At 39.2% G+C, this 26,321-nt stretch overlaps 2 long non-coding RNA genes across 4 annotated transcripts in view; one reads left to right on the forward strand and one right to left on the reverse strand.

Annotated features, from left to right (window-relative positions):
• LOC136875469 (uncharacterized) overlaps positions 1–9,520 on the forward strand; it is a 29,534-nt gene extending 20,014 nt beyond the window's left edge. Inside the window, exon 3 of the long non-coding RNA XR_011018403.1 lies at positions 7,406–9,520. This is a non-coding gene — a long non-coding RNA (uncharacterized lncRNA). The remainder of the gene's footprint in view (positions 1–7,405) is intronic.
• The window catches only part of LOC136875470 (uncharacterized), a 52,870-nt gene that overhangs the window by 13,420 nt on the left and 13,129 nt on the right, over positions 1–26,321 (reverse strand). For 2 of the 3 annotated variants that reach the window (XR_010860443.2, XR_010860445.2), the window contains exons 2-3: positions 25,642–25,792; positions 19,097–19,167 (exon numbers count right to left, since the gene is read on the reverse strand). This is a non-coding gene — a long non-coding RNA (uncharacterized lncRNA). Of the gene's footprint in view, positions 1–9,567; positions 9,856–19,096; positions 19,168–25,641; positions 25,793–26,321 lie in introns of those variants that run through there. The other variant, XR_010860444.2, reaches the window with a different exon arrangement.

Here is a 26,321-nt window from a genome sequence, read left to right on the forward strand (position 1 = left end):
TACCGGTGCTCTATAGGCAAGTGGCATTGCAGGATAAAAGTATATCAAAGATATTAACAGTCCCTTTAATATGGTGCAAGTGCTGCCGATGTCAATGGTGCTGGATTCTTTAATGATTAGTGGCATGGAAATGAACCTTGGCCTTGGGCTGTTTTGGGAGGACATGGACAAGCTACAGGAGGTATTGAAGAATTCAATTAATGATGGGTAGGATACAGAAGAGTTTCTAGAAGAACTGGAAAGTTGTATTGAAGACAGAGGTAATATTAATGGGAGACATGAATGCACATGTTGGAACAGACAGGGAAAAGAAGAGATAATTGGCCCCTATACTTATGGAAACCAAGATGAAGATTTGATAATAGATTTTTGTAGAAGGAATGGATTAATTGTTGGCAATACGTGGTTTAGAAAAAAGAACTCACAAAAAATATCTAGATATGGTTGGGGAGATAGAAAGATAAAGACAATGATTGATCTTATTCTGGTGGAGAAGGAGAAACGTCAAAGGAGACCATAAAGTGGTGGTAGCCAAATTAAGACTTCATAAAATAATGAAGTTAATAGAAAAAAGGGGGAAAAAATGAAGAGATGGAAGTTAAAAGAGAGAGAAATAAGGGAAAAGTTTCAAGAGGATCTGAAGAAAGAAATTCCCAAAGATGACTTGAACAGCGTGTAAGAGGAATGGACATGTTTCAGAAATGGTTTTGTAAAGTGTGGAGTAAACACCTGTGGAAGACTATCAGGGAGGAAAAAGGAAAAGACTCCTTGGTGGAACAGCAGGGTAAAGGAAGCAGTTAAAGAGAAACAAATGGCTTGGAGGAAGTGGATAGACAGCAATAGTACAGAGAATTGGCAGAAATATAAAGAAGCCAAAAAGGTAAGAAAATAGTACAAGAAGAGAAACGGAAGAGCTGAGAAAGTTTCTGTGAAACTTTACAGGAAGATATAAAAAAAGTAAAAAGGTTTTGTATGGTTTGGTGAATAGTTTACGAAATAGGGAAGATACAAAATTTGTAAAAACTGAAACAGGACAGATATTGACGCAAAGAGATGACATACTAAAAAGATGGAAGAATATTCTCAGAATTGCTAAATATTAAATACAGTGAACTGGTAGATGAGGAGCAAGAAGAAACTATGGGGAAAGAACAAGAAAAAGAGATATTGATGTTAGAAGTAGACGAAGCCATACAAAAGATGTATAGTGGTAAAGCAGCAGGAGTGTATGAGGTAACTATGGAAATGATAAAAGCAGCAGGACCAATAGGGCTACAGAGGCTGTATAATTGTTTAGAATAATCTGGAGGAAGAGAGAGATCCCAGAAGAGTGGGTAAAGTGTTCAGTTATCCCGATATTTAAAAAAAGGTGATAAAAAGGAATATAACTACAGAGGGATCACCCTTACTGCCCATGTAGCTAAGATATTTGAGAGAGTATTGGAAGGAAGACTGAGGAAGCTAGGAGAAATGGAAGAACAATATGGTTTTAGGAAAGACAGACCAATGTTTGACCTGATTTTTACATTAAGACATAATGATGGGGAAAAGATGGGAGTTTGGAAAAGACACAATGATGACATTTATTGACATTGAGAAAGCTTATGACAGTGTGCCCAGACAGTTGGTATGGGACACATTAATGAAAAAACCAAGTTAACAAAGTGGAAGTGCAAGTGATAAAAACTATGTACAAAAATTGTTACTAGTGTGAAGACTAGTATAGGAAAAACAAAATGGTTTAAAGTTGAAACTGAACTCCAACAGGGAAGTGTACTATCCCCCATACTACCATCATAGTCATGGATGAAATTCATAAGAACATTAAACAGAGATTGGGAAGAAGGGCAACAAAAACCATGTTGTTTGCAGGTGATATAGTGATATGGGGTGAGGATGAAATGGAAGTGCAAAAACAAGTAGATGTATGGAATCTAGAGATAGAAAAATTTGGGATGAAAGTAAGCTAAGAGAGTGATGACAAGGGGAAGGAAGGAAGAGGAAAGATAAAACTGAATGGTAAAATTCTGGAAGTGGTTAAAAGTTTCAAGTACTTGGGAAGTGATCACAGAAGATGGAAACATAATCAAGGAAATTGGGAAAAGAATACAAGCAAACAGCTTCTACCAGAATGTAAGGGGTATTTTGTGGAACCAAGATGTCCCAAAGAAATGTAAGAAAGTATTATATTCAACCTATTATGAACCCATGCTAACCTATGCAGCTGGATCGTGCACTACAACAAAATGAGGAGAGTAAAAAATAGGCAGCAGAGATGAAACTCCTAAGAGGTATCGAGGGAAAGACCAGAAAGGATAGAATTAGAAATGTAGAGATAAGGAAAAGGACAGGAATCTTGAAACTTCAAGACAGGATAGAAACAACAAAGCTAGTGGTATGGGCATATGATGAGAATGGGAGAAGAGAGCGTGCCAAAAAAGCTTTTTCAGAGAAGTTAACAGGAAAGAGACCACGAGGAAGACCCCGAAAGAGGTGGACAGATTCAGTGTGGGAGTGCATACAGAAGAGGGGGAGAAAACCAGAAGATATACTTAAAAAAGGAGAAGTGGTGGAGAGACAGGCAGCGATGGAGGTCCTTGATTCACAACCCGACCCGGGAAGCTGGAAACGGGAAATGAAGACGATACATATTTTCTCAGATTATGTAACACTGTTTAACATCTAAGAAAAAAACCGGACAATTTGGAGAATGGGTAAACACTTATTAGGAAAACATTTGAGTGCTGCTTTATCGAGCAGACTGAGGTGATTCAAATGTCAGCACTAAGAGAATGCAGCGATCTCTTCAAAAATTCACTGTTACAACAGTTTAGCGAGGTTATTTCCAAATATTTACAGTAGATACTCAAAAGAATGTAGTTTACATTCATTAACTTTATATTTACCTTGTAGTGAAGTAACGAAGAAACATTATGCATTTCGTACGAAATGAAAGTGACGTTCTTGTATTTGCCTGGGTTGATTCACAATGCAATGAAAACTAGGGTAATAGTTGCTTTGGGAACTTTGATCAGAAGAACCAGGAACAATATTTCAGATTCATTTAGCACAAATCCCAGGTTAAATTGAGTTGGTTCATGGGAAAGCGGGGGGCATATACTTCAGCGTGTTTTGCATCCATTACTTGGCTGCACGAACAGTGCCCTCCCATTTCTAATGTTATGTATTCACTCTCGCTTTGTTCAGTTCAGTTCAGTCTAGTGTAGTGCTGCTTTGTCTGATTTATTAAAACTTAGTTACTTCTCTTTCATTTAAACTGCACCGTGCTATCCTTCTGCACCACGCAATATATTTCAAAGCAACAGAGAAGTAAATATGATTCGTAAGAGTTTTCAGGGTGTTGAAAGAATTAGTGATCCTCATCAGATGATGCCAACATTTGTATCAGTGAAGAGATGGCAATTTATACTATCAAAATGCATAAGAAAACCTATATTGAAACATACATCTGCTGGAATGCAGCAGAAATTTAAACTTACATGCTCTCAACAAGAAATAGGTCAGGCTGTTTCAAACACTTTTGAAAAGAAAAAAAAAAGAAATTGATTTGGGCTGATTCATACTCTTACAAACAAGGAAGGCAGAGATATTCATCTTCAAAGATATACCATTTCCATCCTGACAATTTTAAAACTTCACAAGCTAGAACAAAATGAAGTTAGACCTGCAGGGGTCTATATCACGCATGGAGGTTGGCAGAGTGTGAAGAAAAGGTCTATACGACGTATGGAGATTGGTGCCAAGGGGTTAATGTAGACTTGTCCTAATAAGGAAAATCGTGCATATACCAGGTGGCTCCCAAACTCCGTACTTTCTACTTATGCATGCCCAAATGATGAATGGGACATCTACCAACTGATTTTCACAGGAGCACTACTGCCAGCGGGCAGGTTGTCAGAATATGAAGAGATAAGAACCAGACTGTCGCTCACAGCATGTTGCTCAGCGCTAATGGTCTAATGCAACCCTTGCAGTAGTAAACCTCATTTCCGCCGCATAGTTCTACGCTGGTGTATGGTATAGCTGCACTATATTTGCTGTCAACATATCGGCAATGGCTAGTGTGTTCAGCAGCAATGAATACACAGACATTATTTTAATCTGGACAACCTGGTCGGAATGCAGCCGAAGCTCCAAACAGACGTATGCCTTCTACATGCAAATTTTGCCGAACAGTAATCGGGAGACCTGAAGATGGATTTCCGTGGTTTCCCCATTTTTACACCAGGCAAATGCTGGGGCTGTACCTTAAGGCCATGACCACTTCCTTCCAATTCCTAGGCCTATCCTATCCCATCGTCGCCATAAGACCTATCCGTGTCAGTGTGACATAAAGCAAAAAAAAGTTTCATTCAAGCAGTTCTCTACACATGTATAAATTAAGTTAGAAAATTTCCTTTTCTGCATCTTTGGCATGTTTACAAACAGTAAAGTTTGTGGAGTAAACATTACATTTTTATTCCACTTTAGCCAGCTGGAACTAGAAATTGTAGCAGGGGGAGAGGTGATACTCCCACGTGGCGCGTCCCAGGTAGCGGATAGGGGGTTCCTAACTGGTTTGCGGCGGACTTGAGGGAAATAAAATACCTCTCGCGGACCAAATACTCAACCCCCCTGTGGGTGGGGGATGCAGATGAATACACCCATGGTATCCCCTACCTGTCATAAGAGATGACTAAAAGGGGTGACCAAGGGATGATTATATTAGAACCATGAAACTCCTTGTGATTTGTACCACCACGCGGGGAACACTGTAGGTCGCTATTACTTGCGCGCATTACCACTACGTTAGGTACCAAATAGGTTTGTGATTAGTAGCAATCAGGAGCACCGTGCGGTCAGGCTTTTACGGTACCTGTGATTAGTAGCACTATATGAGCGACACCAGGGTTCTGGCTTGCCTGTGATTAGTACCCACTGTATAAGGAACACCACGGGATAGTATGAGTCCCTGTGGTTAGTACACTTATGTGATGAAAACCATAGGTTTGAGTTGCCTGTAAATGGTGCTGCTATGTGTGAAACACCATAGGTCTGTATTACCTGTGCGAATTTCATTACCTGTGAGTAGTACCATAATGTGTGGAATACCGCGAGTCTACGATACTTTTGATTAGTACCGCACCATGTCAAACACCACGGTTCTACTCTCCAAGTGATAAGTACCATTATGAGAGGCCGACGATTTGGATTTTGGACTCCTTTCGACTACGAGCATCATCGATTCAGTATCGTGCCATAGACGCAGTCCCTTGGTCAGTAATACTATTGTTTTACGCCAGCTTCTGTGCATGTGAGGCACTGTGGATCGGTTCCACTGATCGTTTTAAATTCATACTCATTCATTCATTGTGGTCAGTGGAGGATTTTGGGCTTTTTAATTTGTCATTTCATTTTGTCTCATTTCGTACCATTAGGGGCTGATGACCTAGATGTTAGGCCCCTTTAAACAAGCATCAATTGTTTGTGAGACCTGGTGAAAATTTTATTATACAGCACTGAATCAAAATCTATTACAAATAAACCACAGGGCAGGTTAATTACATTTACATAATAAATAACACAACACAAATGAAAGAATTTAGTCCGGTGAAAGTAAAGTTGGTATCTCCCATTGAAATTCCAATAAAATATATATATTTTTTTAGAACTGGCTTTATGTCACACTGACACAGATAGGACTTACGGTGACGATGGGACAGGAAAAGGCTAGGAAGAAAGTGGCCGTAGCCTTAAGGTACAGCCCCAGCATTTGCCTGGTATGAAAATGGGAATCCACAGAAAACCATCTTCAGGGCTGCCGACAGTGGGATTCGAAACCACTAGCTCCTGGGTGCCGGCTCACAGCTGCGCGCCTCTAACCCCACGGCCAGCTCGCCCGCTACAATTAAATAGAAGTACGGCATGATTTTGCAATTAAAAATCGTATAGTATTTGAATACACGCTAGGAAACTAACAGACACTAAAGAGACTGCCAGACTGAATGCGTGCGGCAAGCGGGTGAATTATAACTCTGTGTCCATGCCCTTGGCAAAAAAAATATGTACCCCTACTACCCTTCCTCACAGCATGTGCAAAGTCTCCACTACTTGCTGTAGCTCTATACAAATTGGTTAGCCGTGACGAACGTCATTTTGTGCGTATTTCCGCCAATAATTGTTAACAATTAAAGAAAATAAAGCAAAGAAATAGTAGATAAGACAACCAGGCTTGTACAAATAGCTTTTTTAAAATTCCTAGTTCCAGCTGGCTAAAGTGAAATAAAAATGTAATGTTTACTCCACAAAGTGGGGGTGTGTGTGTGTGGGGGGGGGGGGGGGAGGGAGGGGTCCGGCTGTCCCTAATTGCTGCTACTGTTTGTAAATATGCCAAGGATGCAGAAAAGGAAACTTAATAACTTATTAATTTATACACGTGTAGACATTCCACTCGATAAGAGTTGCTTGTATGAAACAAAAACTAACACTGTTTGGCAAAATACGTGTGTAGAAGGCATACGTCTGTTTGGAGCTTCGGCTGCATTCTGACCAGGTTGTCTAGATTAACATAATGTCTGTGTATTCATTGCTGCTGAACACACTAGCCATTGCTGATATGCAGACAGCAAATATAGTGTGGCTGTACCATACAACCTAGAACTATGCAGTTGAAAATGAGGTTTACTAATGCAAGGGTTGCATTAGACCAGTAGCGCTGCGTAACATGCTGGAAGCGACGGTCTGGTTCTTCTCTCTTCATATTCTGACATAACCTACCTGTTGGCAGTAGTGCCCCTGTGAAAATCAATTGGCAGACATCCCATTCATCATTTGTGCATGCGGGACATTTATAAGTAGAAAGTACGGTGTTCGGGAGCCATCTGGTGTGTATATATATGCGTGTACCCCTACTACCCTTCCTCACAGCATGTGCAAAGTCTCCACTACTTGCTGTAGCTCTATACAAATTGGTTAGCCGTGACGAACGTCATTTTGTGCGTACTACCTGTGTACTATATATATATATATATATATATATATATATATATATAAAGAATTCGGATGACATTAAATGATTACTCTCCCCAGTTTCAGGTGATCTGGAATTAGGGGATGGGAGTCCTTTATTTTAGGTCTATTGTTCTCATGCTTTGGTTTTCATGCTAGACTTGGGATGGTTGATTGCAGAGGTTTTTCACTGGATAGTGGGTGTGCCACATCCCTGAACTGCAATCAATATTCTGTTGATGGATTCCATAACATGTCACTATTGTGTAAATGAACTTTGACAGTTTTGTTTCTAATTGATGTGATTGTTTGGATATATACTGAATTATGATATACCAAGTAATATTATAAATATTACAATTTAAGGGATTAATTTTCAAATATTTCTTATTTGCAGTTGCTGAGAGCTGTATTTCCTATACTGTTTGGAGCAGAAGATTTGCTATGGCAGTGAGAATTGTTCAGCAATCAAGACAAGAAAATAGTGTCTTAATTGTGCATTCTTGACAATAAGTACAGTTTTCCCAGAAAGTTTTGGGACAATGAATTTTACAATGTGTTCATGTTCTTATTACTAGGTAATATAACAATGCTTTTAATGGTTGACATTTGGAAAGAGAATTTTGTTTGGCCCAAAGTTGACTTTTCTATGACTTAATACTTGCAATAAATTTTATAGTTTAAAATTTACATTTTAACAATTAAATGCAAATATAGAGCCATTTTGTAACGTGAAATTTGAGAAGTGATATAAATATACTGGGTTATTCAGCTAACTTGTCTATCTCAAATAACTCCTCAACTATCCAAGGTATTAACATTGTTTTCACTTTCAGTAATGGTACCAAGGAACACACAAGTGAGCCTTACAGTACATTGATGGAATCATATGATATGGTACTTTTAAAAAGATGGAAATATGCTCTTTTCTAAACATAGCCTTAAACCTACAAATATTACAAATTCAGCACTGTGATTACTTTGAAAGTTGGACAAGTACTTGAATACATTAAATTTTCAACAAGTGTACTTCATTTGCCACCTGTGTACTACAGTTTGATTTCTGCTACATATGACAGAGTTGCTTCACCTTCTGATAAGTAGGTATGTATTCTCTCTACTGTGCTCATAAATACACCATGATAAAACATTTAACATCTTGAAAACTGACGTAGGTAATACATAAAGGAAAAATGGATATACGACTAGTTTTCTTTCCTATTGGATTTCCCTTAGTTCTTTTCTGGTCCTGACTGTATTAGGTTTGCAAAGCCTAAAAATCTTTCATTTTCAAATCCTTCATGAATGTTTTTTCTTTTGTTTATTTTTGGAATAATTTAATCACTTGTACTTCTTCAAATAACTCACTTCAACTACCTCCATTACTTTAAAGTTCCTATCTGTGGTATGCATGTCTATTTGGCCCAGTTTTAGGGACCTCTTGATGTCATTTTTTTCTGGCATTAGCACTTTTATTTGGGTTTTTAGAGAAGATAGGTTAGGAAAGGACTAGGACCAGCAGTTATGACATTAAAGCGAAAATGGCAAATCACGGAGAATCATCTTCAGGACTTTGGATAGCGGGTTTTGAACCTATCTGAAAACAAGCTAGCAGCTAAGCGGCCCACACCTAACTTGTTTGGTCATGGGTGTTTAATGTCATGTCAGGATAATAATGTAATTTCATAGAACCTGTTGCATATGTTTTTCATTTACCTGTTACCTACGGTGATATTAAAGGTGCTAAATCATACATTTTATCAGTGTGTTTATAAGTACAGTAGAGAATATATATCCATCAGAGGGTCAAGCAACTCTGTATCTCAACAGCTAGCTCATGTTTCATACATACTGTGAATCAAACAGGGCAATCCCCAGCTGGCAAATGAAGCACATTTTAATATCATATTTTCTTGAAGTACTTGCCTGATTTTCAAAATAATCATGGTGCTGAATTTGTAATATTTGTAGGCCCAAGGCTGTGTGGAAAAAGTGTACTTCCATTTTAGAAAACAAAGTTGGGGTCTAACATTACTGGAAGTAAAAAAATGTCATTCTTAACTATTCAAGAGTTATTTCAGATGGATATCTCAGTTCCATAATGTTGTAGAACACAATGTATAGTATCCCAGTGCTTTTTACATACATTATACTGCTTGTGGGGGAGGGGGGGGGTTGTCCTTTTTGAATGTGATTCAGCTTCATAATGTCAGTGTTGTGAATGGGGCACTTGTTAGTAGTATTCCTAATCTGTTCATCTGTTCAGTTAAATATTGTAGCCTGCTTGTCATATACAGTTGGCAACTGATTCCTATGTTTGCTACTGAATAACTGTCAGTTTTCCTATTTTTTAAAGTACAAATTTTCTCTGGAAATGTACACAAAAAATAAACTGAATGTTTTAGGTACACTTAAACCAAAGGAATTGGAGTCTTTTCTCAGCCTCAATCAATTGTATTACTATTGTAACATTGAGAAGATTTACATAATAAAGGATGGAAATAACAGATGACTTGTTAATACATTCCTTACATTTTTCCTTTAATAAAGCAAAATGATTTAACATAGGTTTTCAATTCTGAACGAACAATAATTATAAAAGTTTGGACTTAGTTTATTTTTCACAATTACATTCAAAATAAATATTTATTCTAAAAATGCATTTTGGACTTAACTATTTATGAAATAATTCATAAATTCAGCAAAAAATTAATATATCAAGCTAAATTCAACTGGTAAAATTCTCAAAATAAGCAGAAAAACTGCTTAAAAAATATACCCTAAGTCCAACACCTCATTTCAAGTGTCCAGGTTCAGCGTTGAAACTTTGATGAATCGCAGAGTTTCCTGTTCAAAAAAAAAAAAAAACAGGAAAAATTAATATTACTACGGACATATGATACAGTACTACTATTGCCCAAGAAGAGCATTTTCACTCCCCCACTTGTGCAATAGCAATACTTGTTTAAGTCAAAGCACCTGCAGAAACCGCTGTGTGACGTCTGGGAATTCTTTTGAGGCAACTCTCGCAATATTGAACCTTAGAGATTTGGCTGGTAGGATTTCGTAATCTCAACTCAAAACATTTCACACAGGTGTTTCTGCAGGCACAATAAGTTGTTGCCATTATTAAAACATTCAATGTAGCAGTACTGCCATCAATTTGAAGTGGGTATGTAAATATAATGCATACAATTGCTTACTGGTGAAGAAATGAATATCCAGGGTGAAAGTTCAGGAATAAATAGCTTTTTTTAAACAGAAACTTTGAAAATTAAAACAATTATTTGCTTTACGTCCCACCAACTACTTTTACGGTTTTTGGAGATGCCAAGATGCCAGAATTTAGTCCCACAGGAGTTCGTTTACGTGCCATTAAATCTTAAATAGATATAAATTTGTCATTCAACGAGGTCAGGAATGGGATGAATGAAGCCCCTATTTGATGGCAAGGATAGGAATTGTGCAAGCTGCCAAAGCCTGTCACATTCCTCTGGGGCAATGATCAATGATAGATGAAATGATATTATCTTACATTATATTAGAGTGTGTTGCTGGGATGAAAGATGACAGGGAAAATCAGAGAAAAACCTGTCCCGAATCTGCTTTGTCCAGTACAAATCTCGCGTAAAGTGACCAGCATTTGAACCACGGAACCCAGCAGTGAGGGGCCAGCGCCACAGAGGCTCACTAGTGAAGAAATAATCTAGCAAAATATTTTTAGACCACCCTAATTTGACCACAGCTTAAAATGGCACTGTTAATTCTCTAGTTAGACCACACCGGTTTTGTTCGCACAACATACTGAAAAGGCGTGTGTTCATTATCTCTTAGCAGCCGTGACCTTAATTAAGGTATATCCCCAGTATTTGCCTGGTGTGAACATGGGAAACAAAGGAAAACTATCTTCAGGGCTGCCAATGGTGGGATTCGAACCCACCATCTCCCAAATGGAAGCTCACAACCGCATGGCCAACTCGCTCTGTTAGAGTAGGTCTCTTCTACTCTTAAATTACTGCATTATTCAGTCAAACTTCCTAGGAAGTCCAAACACTGGCAATTGGTTTTATTAGTATTATTAGATGTAAAGATTTTATGATAATTTCCCAAACATTGGACCAAGATTGGCAAGTTTTTAAGCTGATTAGATAAAGGTTCCGATTATCAGTATCATTTAAAACAGCAACTGTTCACCACTTCCAAGAGCTGGCAATACTACTACATAATAAAAATGTAAAAAGCACTAACCATTTCTGACAAGTATGGACAACTTTCTGATCACTGACTTGTGCAACAATTTAACTTGGTAGGCCCCTATATTTTATTCAAATTTACATTCTGGTTTCTCTACCCTAAGAGTTCAAATAACTAGGGTGAAAGTTCAGCAATAAATAGCTTTTTTAAAACAGAAACTTTGAAAATTAAAACAATTATTTGCTTTACGTCCCACTAACTACTTTTACGGTTTTTGGAGCCGCCAAGGTGCCAGAATTTAGTCCCACAGGAGTTTTTTCGTGTGCCAGTAAATCTTTAATAGATATAAATTTAATTGTGAATGGTCCGTATTGAACTGTGATTAAAATTAAAGAAGCCTTCTGTAAAGTAAAGCCGGCCCCGTAGTATAGGGGTAGCGTGCCTGCCTCTCGCCCGGAGGCCCCGGGTTTGACTCCCGGCCAGGTCAGGAATTTTTCTCTCGACCTGGGGGCTGGTTCGAGGTCCAGTCAGCCTACGTGATTAGAATTGAGGAGCTATCTGACGGTGAGATGGCGGCCCCGGTCTCGAAAGCCCAGAATAACGGCCAAGAGGATGCGTCGTGCTTACCACACGACTCCTCGTAATCTGCAGGCCTTCGGGCTGAGCAGTGGTTGCTGGGCAGGCCAAGGCCCTTTCAAGGGCGTTAAGTGCCGTAGGGTTTGGTTTTTCTGTAAAGTAACCCACTTTACTAGAATTTGTATTGAAAAGGTGGAACTATTATACTTTTAATTGCCAGTAAATCTACAGACACAAGGCTGATCTACCTGATCACTTTCAAATACCACCAGACTGAGCCAGGATCAAAGCTGCCAAGTTGGGAAAATTGAAACATGATCAAGTTTTGATAGGGAATGAACATATAAAGCTAGCTTTATGTTATTGTTGATAATGATATGACCTACGTGCACTGGCCATACCTGCCTTAGTGAGGAGCCACCACCCTCAATATTCATACACAATTTTTTTCAGTACAAGCATGCACAAATTAAACACAAAATAGGAGATGCTCTACTAATCATCTTGAGATAGGGAACCTAGGGTCTGAGAAGCCAGCTTCAACATGTTTATTACTATTTTCCAGATTAATGACATTTAGTTTTCATATTCATTTCAGGTATTTTATTTACATTACTTACAGTTATTACTGTATCATTGACAAACCTGAGTTAAGATATAATTTTGCACCTCACAATAAAATGACAGCCACCAACTTCAATACAAGCACGACATTGACATACAAAATACTGCTGCATCCTCTCAATTCACAGGTGACTACAATCCTGACAACAAATTCCATGTCTGTGTCCACGGGGTCTTATTATTGTAAAAAATTAAACAGGGAATAGGAGATACCCTACTCTACTGAACATATGAGACAGGGAGCTTCTTGTCTGAGAAGGCAACACCATATGGGCTTAAACATGGGCGACAGCCTCAAGACTAGGCAATCCATGATGCACTTTTTGTTTACCTACAGTACCGTCCACATGTGCATGTGCACATTGGTCTTGTGCTCTTGCTGTGGCAGGTTTCGCGCATTCGTAAGCGATATATCTTACTTATATTGTCGTATGACAAAACTTGCTATCAATCAATGGTATATATGTTTCAAACCAGATGAAGAGTCATACAAAACGACGGCCCAGTACTGGTAGAGTTTCACAGAGCTGACAGACATTCACCTTGTGAATGGTGAAGGTATGTAGCAATGTCCTCACTGCTGAAAGTCTGTACAGGAAACAATTTACCAACAGGCATCATCCACCATCATAAGAGTTTATTTCTGTAGATTGATGACTGCAGGTGACTGGTTTGTTGCCACCAATATGAGGACCCCTCTCACACCCAGCTTTGTAGGAGGAGCTGGAAAGCATTGCAGCGAACCCCACTATAAGTACTCGCTGTATTATATGTGCAATGGATTCCGGCAAGTGATCCATGGACAGCAATTACAACCCTACCACCCAAGAGTCCATGTAATGTATTTTACTGACTTCACAACAAGGGTCAAATGGTGCTGGTGGTTGCTTCAGCAATGGAATTATCGACCAGATTCCCTACAATTCATGCTGTTAACTGACGAGACCTCATTCACTCGTAATAGTACCTGGAACAGCAGGGATAGGAATGTGTGGGATGAGGAAAACACTATGGTCAAGTCACACCACCAAGTACGTTCTGCTGTGAATATCTGGGCTATCATTATAAAAGATAATCTCACTGGTTTTATGAATAACTTGTTCACTTGAATGGCCATCATTACTCAAGGTTTGCAATGAGTTTTGCTTCACTTGTTGAAAGACGTAAACTTGGCTGTTCGCGAGACGATATGGCTACAGCACGACTGTGCACCAACTCACTTCAGAGAGGATATCCACAACGGCCTGGATGCTACATCACCATGTCACTGGATTGGAAAGGGAGTCCCTATTACTTAGCCAGCGAGGTCACCCAACCTGAATCCAGTTGATTATTTGGTATTGGGATATCTAAAATGACTTAGTTTAAGACTCTTTTGGACATGGACAATTAGCTGCCAGGATTGTAATTGCCCGTGATGTGATTCGAAACACACCAGGGATATCTGAAAGGATGCAGAAGAATCTTTTATGAAAATGTCATGCTTTCACTGAGGTTAGTGGCAGTCACTTCGATAAGATACTAAATGGAATGTTAACTCAGGTTTGTCAATAATAGGGAGCTGTAAAGAAATAACCAGCAACAGCTAGTGTACAAGAGCTCAAGTACACGTGAACACCCAAAATCTGTGTTACCCTTTAAATACTCATGACTTATTAAAATTCTGATCTGCTGCATTTTTAATTTGCTGGATTCTACGCTTCAAACTTCCAGCATTGCTTGCATGTGCACATTGGTCTTGTGCTCTTGCTGTGGCAGGTTTTGCGCATTCGTAAGTGATGGTGACATCATACCTTATGGAGCTGTTATTGTGTAGTAAGTGCACACATCCAATATGCTCTTCCTACAGAACTCTAGTAACCATACCATCTTTACAGATTTTGTACCAACTCATACCTCTTTGTTTTAGACCTCACGTCCCCTCAATATCATTAGGTATTCCGCAGTCTTTAAGCTGTTGAAGACCAGTTTGAGTTACTTTCACTGTGTATGTACTGGCTTCAAAAGGGTAGAGAATAGCCCCTAATCATGTCAGTCAATTGATTTTTCATATAGATTTCTTTATTTTGATCAGTCAAGGCAACTACGAACTCGACAGATTCAATATTAAAAAGAGATTCCCTTACATGCCAACAGCACACTTAGGTGAGTGATAAGTATTTTACTTAATACATTATAATAGAAATGTATTTATTTCTGCTTTCCCATTTGGAGACTGCCAAAAAGGCAAAGCTTACATTAAAAAAAAAAATGGATTGACAACTACACCACAGATAGTGCAAAATATATTGTCTATAAAGGATTAGTATACCATATTAGACCTATTGCTATGAAATTATAACATGAGTTCAAGGTGGACTACAACGTAACAACTTAAAGACCAAAACCAGGAATATTGTTCGCCACAATAAGTTTACACCGAAGAGTAAACTGAATTACGCTGATCACTAAATAAAAAACCACATCAATCAATCAATGGTCTGCATTTAGGCCTGTCGCCCAGATGGCATATACCCTATCTATTGTTTTACCTAGCATTTTCTTAAACGTTTTCAAAGAACATGGAAATTTATAGAACATTTCTCTTGATAAATTATTCTAATCCCTAACTCCTCTTCCTATAAATGAATATTTATCTTATGAACTTATCTTCATATTATGATCTTTCCTACTTTTAAAAGCTCTGCTCAAGGCTATTTTACAGTAAACCTCAATACTTGAGATAAGATTGAGGCAATATCATCTATAAAATAACATAAATTCTAACCAAAGAGCTAAATGAGAAAGAAAATAAATGAAAAATGAAAACCTACAATCTGTTTTCCAGTCATTGACCGGGTCAGAGAAGTAATGAATGAACCATTAGGCTATTTTTACAATGGGGTTGCCATTCCCAAGGTGATTTATTAAAGAAATGCTATGAAATGATATTGGAGAGTGTTGCTGGAATAACACGACACGGAAAACCGGAGTACCCGGAGAAAAAGCTGTCCCGCCTCCACTTTGTCCAGCACAAATCTCACATGGAGTGACAGGGATTTGAACCACGGTATCCAGCGGTGAGAGGCTGACGCGCTGCCGTCTGAGCCACGGAGGCAAAGAAAATAAATAAATTAGCCACAGGCTTTATTTATACTTCTTCAGGGATCGAATATAATAAAAATGTATCTTTGTACCAAAGCAGTCCACAGACATATTTATATCTTCAGTTTAAGAACATGTTTAAAATTCTATATCTACAAACTTCTTCAAGAAAGTTGTCCATACTTGCTATAAAATGATAAATTCTCTAGAATACCTTCATTACAATGTAGGAACATGAGAAAATTTCAGACATACCACTATATTGAACAAATAAATCAAGAGAACTTGAAGGACTAGAAGAAAGAAAAACTGAAAGTAAGTCTGAAACCAGTCAGCATAAAGCACAGAAAGAGATTTCTCAAGTTCTTCTCCCAACCAGGTTTTAACTACAGAAGCTCAATTCAGAATTGTCAACAAGAGCACATGATTCTGTTTGCAAATCAAATTTTCTTAAAGCTCAATTTCTTATTATTTGTAGGGCTACCAGCAACAGAGAGGGGAAAAAAAAAAATGTTTAAAACATTACTTTTAAATAAGTTTCTTCTTTACTACAAGGAATTAAACTAGTTTCTCTTTGAACCAGTAATCTAGAAATAGCCCCTTTTGTTTCAAATTATGATTTGGACAGTTAATACTACAGACCTGTGATACCCTAAAACAGTGCTTTCATTGTCATTTATTGAGGGATCAAATGATGATAATGGGATTGTTCAACATGAGACTCATCCTATCAAACTATACTACACCATTATCTGAGAAAAAGATCATCACTTGGCTTCCCAGAACTGGTCAGCAAATCAATCACTTCAAAATATTCCTATAGAAAGTTATTTGCCATTTATATCTTCAGTTAAAACATCTAACCATTTTAACCATTTAATGTTACTTGAAATCATCCTTCCCAAGGTATATTTCATACACTCAACATCATCAACCAACTTGAATTTATCTATACCGGGCTGAGTGGCTCAGGCGGTTGAGGCGCAGGCCTTCTGACCCAACTTGGCAGGTTCAATCCTGGCTCAGTCCGGTGGTATTTGAAGGTGTTCAATTACATCAGCCTCGTGTCAGCAGATTTACTGGCACGTTAAAGAACTCCTGCAAGACTAAATTCCGGCACCTCAGCACCTCCAAAAACCGAAAAAACATAGTTAGTGGGATGTAAAGCCAATAACATTATGACTAATTTATCTTCTTCTTTTATGACCACATAGGATCATTTTAGTCAGTCCATCGTTTAGGTCTCTTTGAAGGGATTGTTCAGTACTCCTTCAGACGCTCCAATCTTCATGCCCTTTCCTCGGTTGAAAATATGCGTGTTGTTGGTTTGTTTCGTGTAGGGGTAAAGCGGAGATTTGTATTCTTGAGTTCTGTATTCAATTTGATCTTATTTGTGGTGTCTTCTGTTGTAAGACCTATTTCCTTCAGATCCTCTCTTACTTCTCTGATCCATTTACATCCTGTTGTGGTATTTTTTGAGATGAGATTGTGTTGTACTAGTTGTTTCAGGACTCTCCAATCCTGCATCCTCATGATATGTCCAAAGAATCCCAGTCCCCTGTTATTCATAGTATCTGCAATGGGTTCTAGCTCCCTGTACACAACTTTGTTAGGTATTATCTGCCCCTCTCTATCTTTCTGGTATTTTTTGTAGATGCAGGATCTTCCAATCCTCCTTTCAATTTTCTGAAGTCTGTCAGTCTTTGATTGTTTATTCAGGTGAAAAAGTGTTTCTGCTGCATGTGTAGCTTCTGGATTTATAACTGTGTTGTAGTGTTTTCATTTTGCATTTATTGATAGACATTTCTTTTTGTAGATTAAGAGATCGTTTACTTCAGCCTTTATTTTTCACGAGTTAACAACTGCTATCAGCCACGTTATTTACACATTTATTACGAAAACGTGTTATCCTCTTCAATTTTGAATTTTCTTTAAAGAACAGCAGGTGACGGGTATTACTAATTGACTCCAATATCGCCTTTGAATGTTGACAAGAGAGCTCGCAAATGCATATAGCACGAAAACTATACCGTACTGAAGATGATCAATCACATTTTGTGGCAAACGTTTCAGTTTTGTTATTCAAATAGCATCACCTATTCTAACTTAACTGTACTATATGTATGATAAAAACCTATTTCAAGCGTCAGTAGAGAAATTAAAACCTTCTCACTATAAATTTACATGATAATAGACTTTCCGTAATTTAACAGACACAAGAAAATATAAAATTACCTCGTAATCAATGACACACTCTGCCATATCTTGAGGTGTAGGCCTATCTCATTCTTACTTAACTGCGGTATTTAGCATTAAAATTAAGCGATCGTTTATTCAGCGTTTATCTTTAACGAGTTAACAACGGTTATCGGACACGTTATTTACGTATTTATTACGAAAACATGTTCTTGTCATTCCTTTTCATTGCGGAAGAGCAGTTGACGGGTATTACTAATCGACTCCGACATTGCCTCTGAATGTTGACGAGAGAGCTCGCTGGTAGGCATAGCGAGAAAATGATACGGTACCGAAGATGATCGATCGCATGTAGTATTACGACTGGGTGTATAAACATTGGCAACGGAAAAATTCAAGCGCGCATAATCGCTCGTAATAACAGATGCATCAATGATAGGCCTCTCGCTGTAACCAAAGGATAATACACAGTTTATTATAGGAATTTTAAAGGGACAGGCAAAATTTATCGTTATAACGGGGTTCTCGTTGTATGCCGTACTCGCTATAGCGGACTTTTACTGTATTATATATGCAAAACTTACGCTTTGTCCACTGCGGCAGCTCTGCTCTTAATATATCCCCAGAAATCTTCTCAAATTCAGCTGCTTTTCTAGTTTTTAACTTTTACATCTTTTTGTAAATATCTTTATCATGGTAAATTTCTAGTGTAAGCCACTTCCTCTACCTGGATATTAGCCTCACATTTAACTATCTTCACATATGGCTGACTAAATATGACTTTCTGTCCTTCACAGATTAACTTAGTTACCATCTGCTGGTCACGCTTTCCATCATTTGCATGACCTTCCTGGTTAAAATTTGATAAACTGAGATTATCCGTGAAAATCATGTACCTTTCTGTGTCATTTCCCACATATGTGATTATTTTATCAATAATTTTGTGCCAGCATCACTCCTTTCAGGTTTGTACACTGCAAAAACATCAAGATGCCTTTTTATTTTAAAAATGGGCCCTACACCTAGAATTTCATGTTATCCTTAATTTTTTTCATAGCTTATAAATTCTTCTTTCACTAGTATTCACACTCCCACTCCTATCAAATCTCTCCTGTCTTTACGATAAACACTCCAGTTCTGCGAGAAAATTTTTTTGCATCCAAAATATCCTGGAAGTTTCAATGACGATGACTTTGTATTAATGAGCCAGTTTTCTACAGACCATCTGCCTTCAAGCTATACTTGTGACATAAATGTCAACATAATAGCTCTCCATAATTTCTGACTAGGTACAAACATCTATAACAACCAAGCACTGTTTGTATACAAACAATAGTTTCCTCAACACTGTTACAAGAATCACAGGCCATTACGAGTCAATTTAATGAAATACAATTAACAAGTAGGTACTCACCATAATTTTAAAATTTCCAATTTGGAGGTTCCAAGTCCATTCTGTTGGCAAATGAGGGAAGATAGACTGACCTATAAACCAAAAAAATTACTTAAGATCTCTCAGATATGATAAAAAAACCCTATGTAAGGGTGCTTCACCCTATATTGCAGATGTAAGAACAGTCAAAACTGTTTATTGCAACAGCGCTTTTAATAGCATACCGGATATAATAGCAATATCTGTCTCGTCTAAATCTTTTAAAAGCACTGTATTTCAAAAATCGCTTAGCACGACACATCGAATAAAATGGCATATGTTTATCACATTTTTGGAGAAATGTATCAACTATAAGCCCAATGTTGACTTTTCTTTGTTACACATTTGGGGATTGCTGGCAACAACAAGGTAAAGCTTATTTTCAAACTCTTGTTTTCAGCAGATAATAGTTTTCAAACCAGTCTGTCCACTAAACAGTGAAGGCAAGCATCACTTTGAGAAGATGTCACAAAGGAAAGGGAAAGTGATTAATATAGAAGAAAAGTCACAAATAATCTGGTGATTAAAAAATGGAGAAACAAACGCAGCTTCGTAAAGGAATTGAGGGTGTCACACTCAATGATTTCTACAATTTGGAAGGACATAGGGAACATCGCACTAATTAGCCAAGGCCGTGTGTGAAATTTATTGCTGCTGCTGCTTCTTTCCTCAGTTATTATTTTATATTTTGCTGACATATTATTGCTGTATGTACTGTGTAAACATAATACCAATATAAATGGTCCATTATTGGACATCATAAATTTTCCAGCTAACTCATTCCTGGTTGCCAGCATTTTTCCCCAGTGTGCTAAGTTGGGCTCATTAGTTGGTTAATAGCACATCCACCAAGACGTATGGCTAGTGCATACCATGGAGGCCACTGTGTAGGCTACTTGAAGCCACTGGCAATGCCAATGCACTAAGAAAGCCTTTGTCTCACTACCAAAAATTGAGGCCTGCCTGGCCATCAGATGACACTGAAGTTGATTCCCATAGGGAACTTCAAATATTTGTCCCAAATGAGTAAATTACCTATGGTAATCAACTTCAATATCATCTGTGTAAACATTACAAGAAAAATTACTCTCTGTCTCTGCTCCACAAATACTGTACTGTATTGCAAACACAGAACACTTTTCACTTGTGTTTTTTGAAGTTTTAACTTTATTCTGTTAATTAACCAAGTCCAACAGCGATGGGCTAAGGATGGTGGAGGCAGGTTTTCGGGTGTAACTAGAAGCTAGTTCGAACCTGCACATTGGCAGCAGATGTGTAATAGTCGTCTTCCCGAGACCCCGTGACTACTCAGGAATTCGGTCCTGCATCTGTGTTTGGGCAGGCCTACTTAGGATCACCGCTGCCCACCCTGAATGGGGAAGGGCCTAGAAAATGTGGGCTAAACATCGGTAGTCACACTCTCAGTCGGCTGGGAGGCAGCACCCAGTGGGTCACCTCTTATGCGGTTGAAAAACAAAGATTACCAAAACTTTGATTATAGGAACCTGGAATGTTCGGAGCCTACTTGATCTGAAAGACTATAACAGACCTGAGAGAAGAACAGCGCTTGTCACCCATGAGCTTGGACAAATGAACATTGATACTGCTGCCGTAAGTGAAACCAGACTGTCCAGCTAAGGTAAATTTACAGAGTTCAGTTCAGGCTACACAATCTTCTGAAAGGGAAAAGATGAGGCAGAACACCACATTCATGGTGTTGTATTCGCAGTGAAGACCACATTGGTGAATGATTATCAGCTAAATCCAACCGATGTCAGCGAAAGAATTACGACTCTCTGAATCCCACTCTCTGGAGCCAAATCTATGACACTCATCTCTGCATATGCTCCCACCTTCGATGCTGATGTAGAAGCTAAAGACCAATTCTACAACCTGCTGAGCGCTACCATCACCAAAGTACCATCAAGAGACAAACTCTTACTACTTGGTGATTTCAACACCAGAGTTGGTAATGATCACCAATTATGGGGCAATGTGATGGGAAAGCATGGACTTGGCAACTGTCATGCCAATGGTCTACTGCTCCTTGGTTTATGTGCTGAACATGAACTCTTTATTACTAATACTCAGTTCTGCCTGCCTAATCGCTACAAAATATCACTTGGATGCATTCTCGCTCAAAGCACTGGCACATCCTTGATTTTATCACCACCAGGCAATGTGATAAAAAAGATGTCCTTGTTACATGGACTGCAAGCAATGTCGATGACTGCTGGACAGATCATAAGGTCCTTTTTTTTTTTGCCGGTTGAGAATCTCAATCACCGAGCTCGATAGCTGCAGTCACTTAAGTACGGCAAGTATCCAGTATTTGGGAGATAGTGGGTTCGAACCCCACTGTCGGCAGCCCTGAAGATGGTTTTCCATGGTTTCCCATTTTCACACCAGGCAAATGCTGGGGCTGTACCTTAAGGCCATGGCTGCTTCCTTCCCACTCCTAGCCCATTCCTTTCCCACCATCACCATAAGACCTATCTGTGTCGGTGCGACGTAAAGCAACTTGTAATAAAAAATAAATTTAAAAAAAATCTCAATGTGTCGCAAACCAAAAATATCCATCCACAACCTGCCCCGAAAGAAATTTGATACTTCTAAACTGAATCCATTGCTACAGATTACAGAAATGCAATCTCAAACAAACTGGCTAGTCATCCAGTCAGCATTGATAGTACAAATCAGGAATGGGCCACGCTTCAGAAGGTCATCACTGAGTCAGCTGAGGAAACAATTGGTTTTGTGGGGAAAAAAGACAAGACTGGTTTGATGAAAATAATGAAGAAATTAAATGTCTGATCAATGCCAAACGGGAAGCCCATCTATCCTATCTTCAAGATCCGTCTTCCAATGTGAAGAAATCACATTTCTTGGAACTTAAAGGAAAATGTCAGGCACAAATTAGGGAAATCAAGAATAACTGGTGGCAACAAAAAACTGAAAAGCTGCAAAGACTATCTGATGGCCGTGATCTGCAAAACTTCTACGCTGGCATAAAGGAGATATATGGTCCAATTCGATCTTCATCGAGGTCATTGAAGACTGCTGACAACTCTATCATTTTAACTGATAATGGAGAAATTTTGGAGTGTTGGAAGGAACATTTCTCTGTGCTTCTAAATCGTGTCACCAATGTCGCTGAGGACTAATGTTCCTCAATAGCCCCGACAACCATGGATGGCAGTTCCACCCACATATAGAGACTTCACCAAAGCACTCAATCAACTAAAACCAAGAAAGGCTCCTGGTCCTGATAACATCCCTCTGGAACTGATACAAAATGGAGGTATACTCTTGAAGACAAGACTTTTCACACCCATCATCTTGATTTGGGAAACTCGAGAAGTATCTGACGACTTGAAGAATTCTACCATGCTACAGATATGATCTTCTGTGCTAGACAACTCCAGGAAAAATGCACAGAGCAACAGCAGCCTCTGCATTTAGTTTTCTATGATCTGGAAAAAGCCTTTGATTCAGTACCAAGATCTGCTATGTGAAAAGTATTGAGACATTTTGGATGTCCTGAATGTTATGTGAAATTGGTTCAAGCTCTTCATGATGGCATGTCTGGACAGGTTCTTCATGGTAACTCAGTATTGGAATTGTTCCCAATCACTCATGGATTGAAACAAGGCTGTGTTCTTGCTCCTACACTCTTTGCACTGTACATGGCTGCCATGTTGCATTAATCATCTGCAAACAACTTACGCATGAAGATTAAAATTTGTTTGATGGAGGCCTTTTCAATCTGGCAAGACTTCGCTCACAAAGACGTACTCTGGTAACCCGGGTGACAGAACTGCAGTATAATACCAATATAAATGGTCCGTTATTGGACATTATAAATTTTCCAGCTAGCTCATTCTTGGTTGCCAGCGTTTCGCCCTCGTGTGCTAGGGTGGGCTCATCAGTTGGTACCTAGCACACCTACCAATACGCTGGCTAGTGCATACCGTGGAGGCCACTGCGTAGGCTAACTGGAGCCACCGGCAGTGCCAATGCACTAAGAGACTTTGTCTCATCACGAAAAATTGATGCCTGCTTGGCCATCAGATGATATAGATGTTGATTCCCATAGGGAATCTGAAATATTTGTCCTGAATGAGCAAATTTATAATACCAATATAAATGGTCCGTTATTGGACATTATAAATTTTCCAGCTAGCTCATTCTTGGTTGCCAGCGTTTCGCCCTCGTGTGCTAGGGTGGGCTCATCAGTTGGTACCTAGCACACCTACCAATACGCTGGCTAGTGCATACCGTGGAGGCCACTGCGTAGGCTAACTGGAGCCACCGGCAGTGCCAATGCACTAAGAGACTTTGTCTCATCACGAAAAATTGATGCCTGCTTGGCCATCCCATTTGGGAATCAACATCTATATCATCTGATGGCCAAGCAGGCATCAATTTTTCGTGATGAGACAAAGTCTCTTAGTGCATTGGCACTGCCGGTGGCTCCAGTTAGCCTACGCAGTGGCCTCCACGGTATGCACTAGCCAGCGTATTGGTAGGTGTGCTAGGTACCAACTGATGAGCCCACCCTAGCACACGAGGGCGAAACGCTGGCAACCAAGAATGAGCTAGCTGGAAAATTTATAATGTCCAATAACGGACCATTTATATTGGTATTATAAATTTGCTCATTCAGGACAAATATTTCAGATTCCCTATGGGAATCAACATCTATATCATCTGATGGCCAAGCAGGCATCAATTTTTCGTGATGAGACAAAGTCTCTTAGTGCATTGGCACTGCCGGTGGCTCCAGTTAGCCTACGCAGTGGCCTCCACGGTATGCACTAGCCAGCGTATTGGTAGGTGTGCTAGGTACCAACTGATGAGCCCACCCTAGCACACGAGGGCGAAACGCTGGCAACCAAGAATGAGCTAGCTGGAAAATTTATAATGTCCAATAACGGACCATTTATATTGGTATTATAAATTTGCTCATTCAGGACAAATATTTCAGATTCCCTATGGGAATCAACATCTATATCATAGAACTGCAGTATGCCGATGACACCGCATCTCCTGCTCTAACACCTGCAGAACTACAACAGTCAGTCAACTGCTTTAAAACTGCATGTGATCGCTTTGGTCTTGCCATTAATGCGAAAAAAACAAAGGTACTTGCACAATCTGCCCTAGGATTAACTCTTCCTGAGTTCAGTATCTCCATCTTAGACACAACACTGGAACAGGTTGATCACTTTTCATATCGTGGAAGCATCTTGTCTAAATGGTGTATCTATGAACAAGATGTTGATAAAGGAATTGGGGCTGCTCATGCAGCATTCGGACGGTTATTGCACAGAGTCTTCATGACTAATGACTTAAAACTGCATACCAAACTCATGGTGTACATAGCGTTGTCATTTACACTCTGCTGTATGGCTGTGAAACTTGGACACTCTATCGCCGTGATATCATAAATATTGAGCGCTTCCACCAACGAAAATGAGATACATCTTGAATATTAAGTGGGAGGACTATGTGTCCAACATGGCAGTTCTGGACAAAGCACAGCTAAATAGCATTGTGACAATAATCATCACTTATCAACTGAGATGGTTAGGCCATGTTCACTGCATGGGTGATACCAGGCTTCCCCGCCAAATTTTTTATGGTGAACTTTGCTCCGGCAGGAGACCTCATAGAGCCCCTCTTATGCGTTTTAAGGACCAGCTGAAACATATCATGAAGACAACTGGTATAAATATACAGACATGGGAAGAATGTGCTGTGGACCGTTCACTGTGACGGAACACTATATCCACCGCTGTCGACTCGTTTGAAAGAAAACGCCGCAGACATCAAGAGGCCAAGCGACAAGCAAGAAAACTCCATCAATTACAACCTCGCCCTCCTGCATCCATTCAGTGTGATTTGTGTGGGCGTATGTTTTATGCCAAGATTGGTCTGTTTAGCCATCGCAAACACATCCATAAACTGAGTTGAACTGGTCAATGTATGCAGGAAGAAGTCATATATACTCGGATTGAGTTACAGCCGCTGACCACATAAGTGTGCAGCCTAAAACCTACAGATCTGACATTTTTTAGTAACACAGAAAAAAAAAAGTCTGCACAACTATCACCTACAACGCCCATTAATTAATGGTCCCTTTAGAGTTGTTATAACCATTTTATTTTTTTAAATTTACAATTTGCTTTACATCGCACCGACGCAGATAGGTCTTATGGCGACGATGGGATAGGAAAGAGCTAGGAGTGGGAAGGAAGCAGCCGTGGTGTTAAGGTACAGCCCCAGCATTTGCCTGGTGTGAAAATGGGAAACCATGGAAAACCATCTTCAGGACTGCCGACAGTGGGGTTCGAACCCACTATCTCCTGAAGGCAAGCTCACAGCCGCGCGCTCCTAATCGCACAGCCAACTCACTCGGTATATAACCGGTTTCAACTGTACTTCTAATTCTAGGAATGTCTTAAGTACTGCTATCTACTTTCTTGATGTTTTATGAAACAACTTACAATTTTGCAAGTACTCACTCGGATTGAGTTACAGCCACCGACCATGTAAGTGTGCAGCCTGGATGGCTTGTTCTACTGTTGAGAGTGTCCAGGACAGCCAGGTTTGTGTCTTCACCAATCTGGAGATTTCAAGTCCATTCTGCTGGCAACTGAGAGAAGAGTTGATGACCTGTAATAAACCAAAAAAATATATTAGTCATGATAAAAAATCCTTGTAAGGGAATTTTATACCCTATATCAGACGCATTTTCTTTTATTCTAAGTGCCTTAACACGTTGGCAGTCGATGACGACACGTGCATCACACTCTGCACCAAGTATTAAAGCTCGTATTTCTGCTAGCACCTATGTAAAAAAGCGGACCTCTTATCTGCACACTGTTAAGCTGTTCTTAAAGATATGCTCCAAGTAGGCATCGATTTAATTGTTAGTTGCTATCTCTGCAGTTGTTACAATTTAGCATAATTTTCTGCGATGTCAACAGAGAATAGTGAGTTTGCAGGGTCTTCTTAGCGAAGAAACATCGTCTCATAGGCACCCACAAACTATCACACCACCTAAAGGAACACATTTTCACATATTGCCAGTAAATGTGTGGCTAAAGAGAACGGACATAGATTGCAGAAGCTGTGTAGAAAGTGTTACGAAGGGATGTGGTGGCGCTGAATTGCATGTTCTACTGTTGAGAGTGTCCAGGAC

The sequence above is a fragment of the Anabrus simplex genome, chromosome 6, assembly GCF_040414725.1.
Source record: "Anabrus simplex isolate iqAnaSimp1 chromosome 6, ASM4041472v1, whole genome shotgun sequence".
Taxonomy (NCBI): domain Eukaryota; kingdom Metazoa; phylum Arthropoda; class Insecta; order Orthoptera; family Tettigoniidae; genus Anabrus; species Anabrus simplex.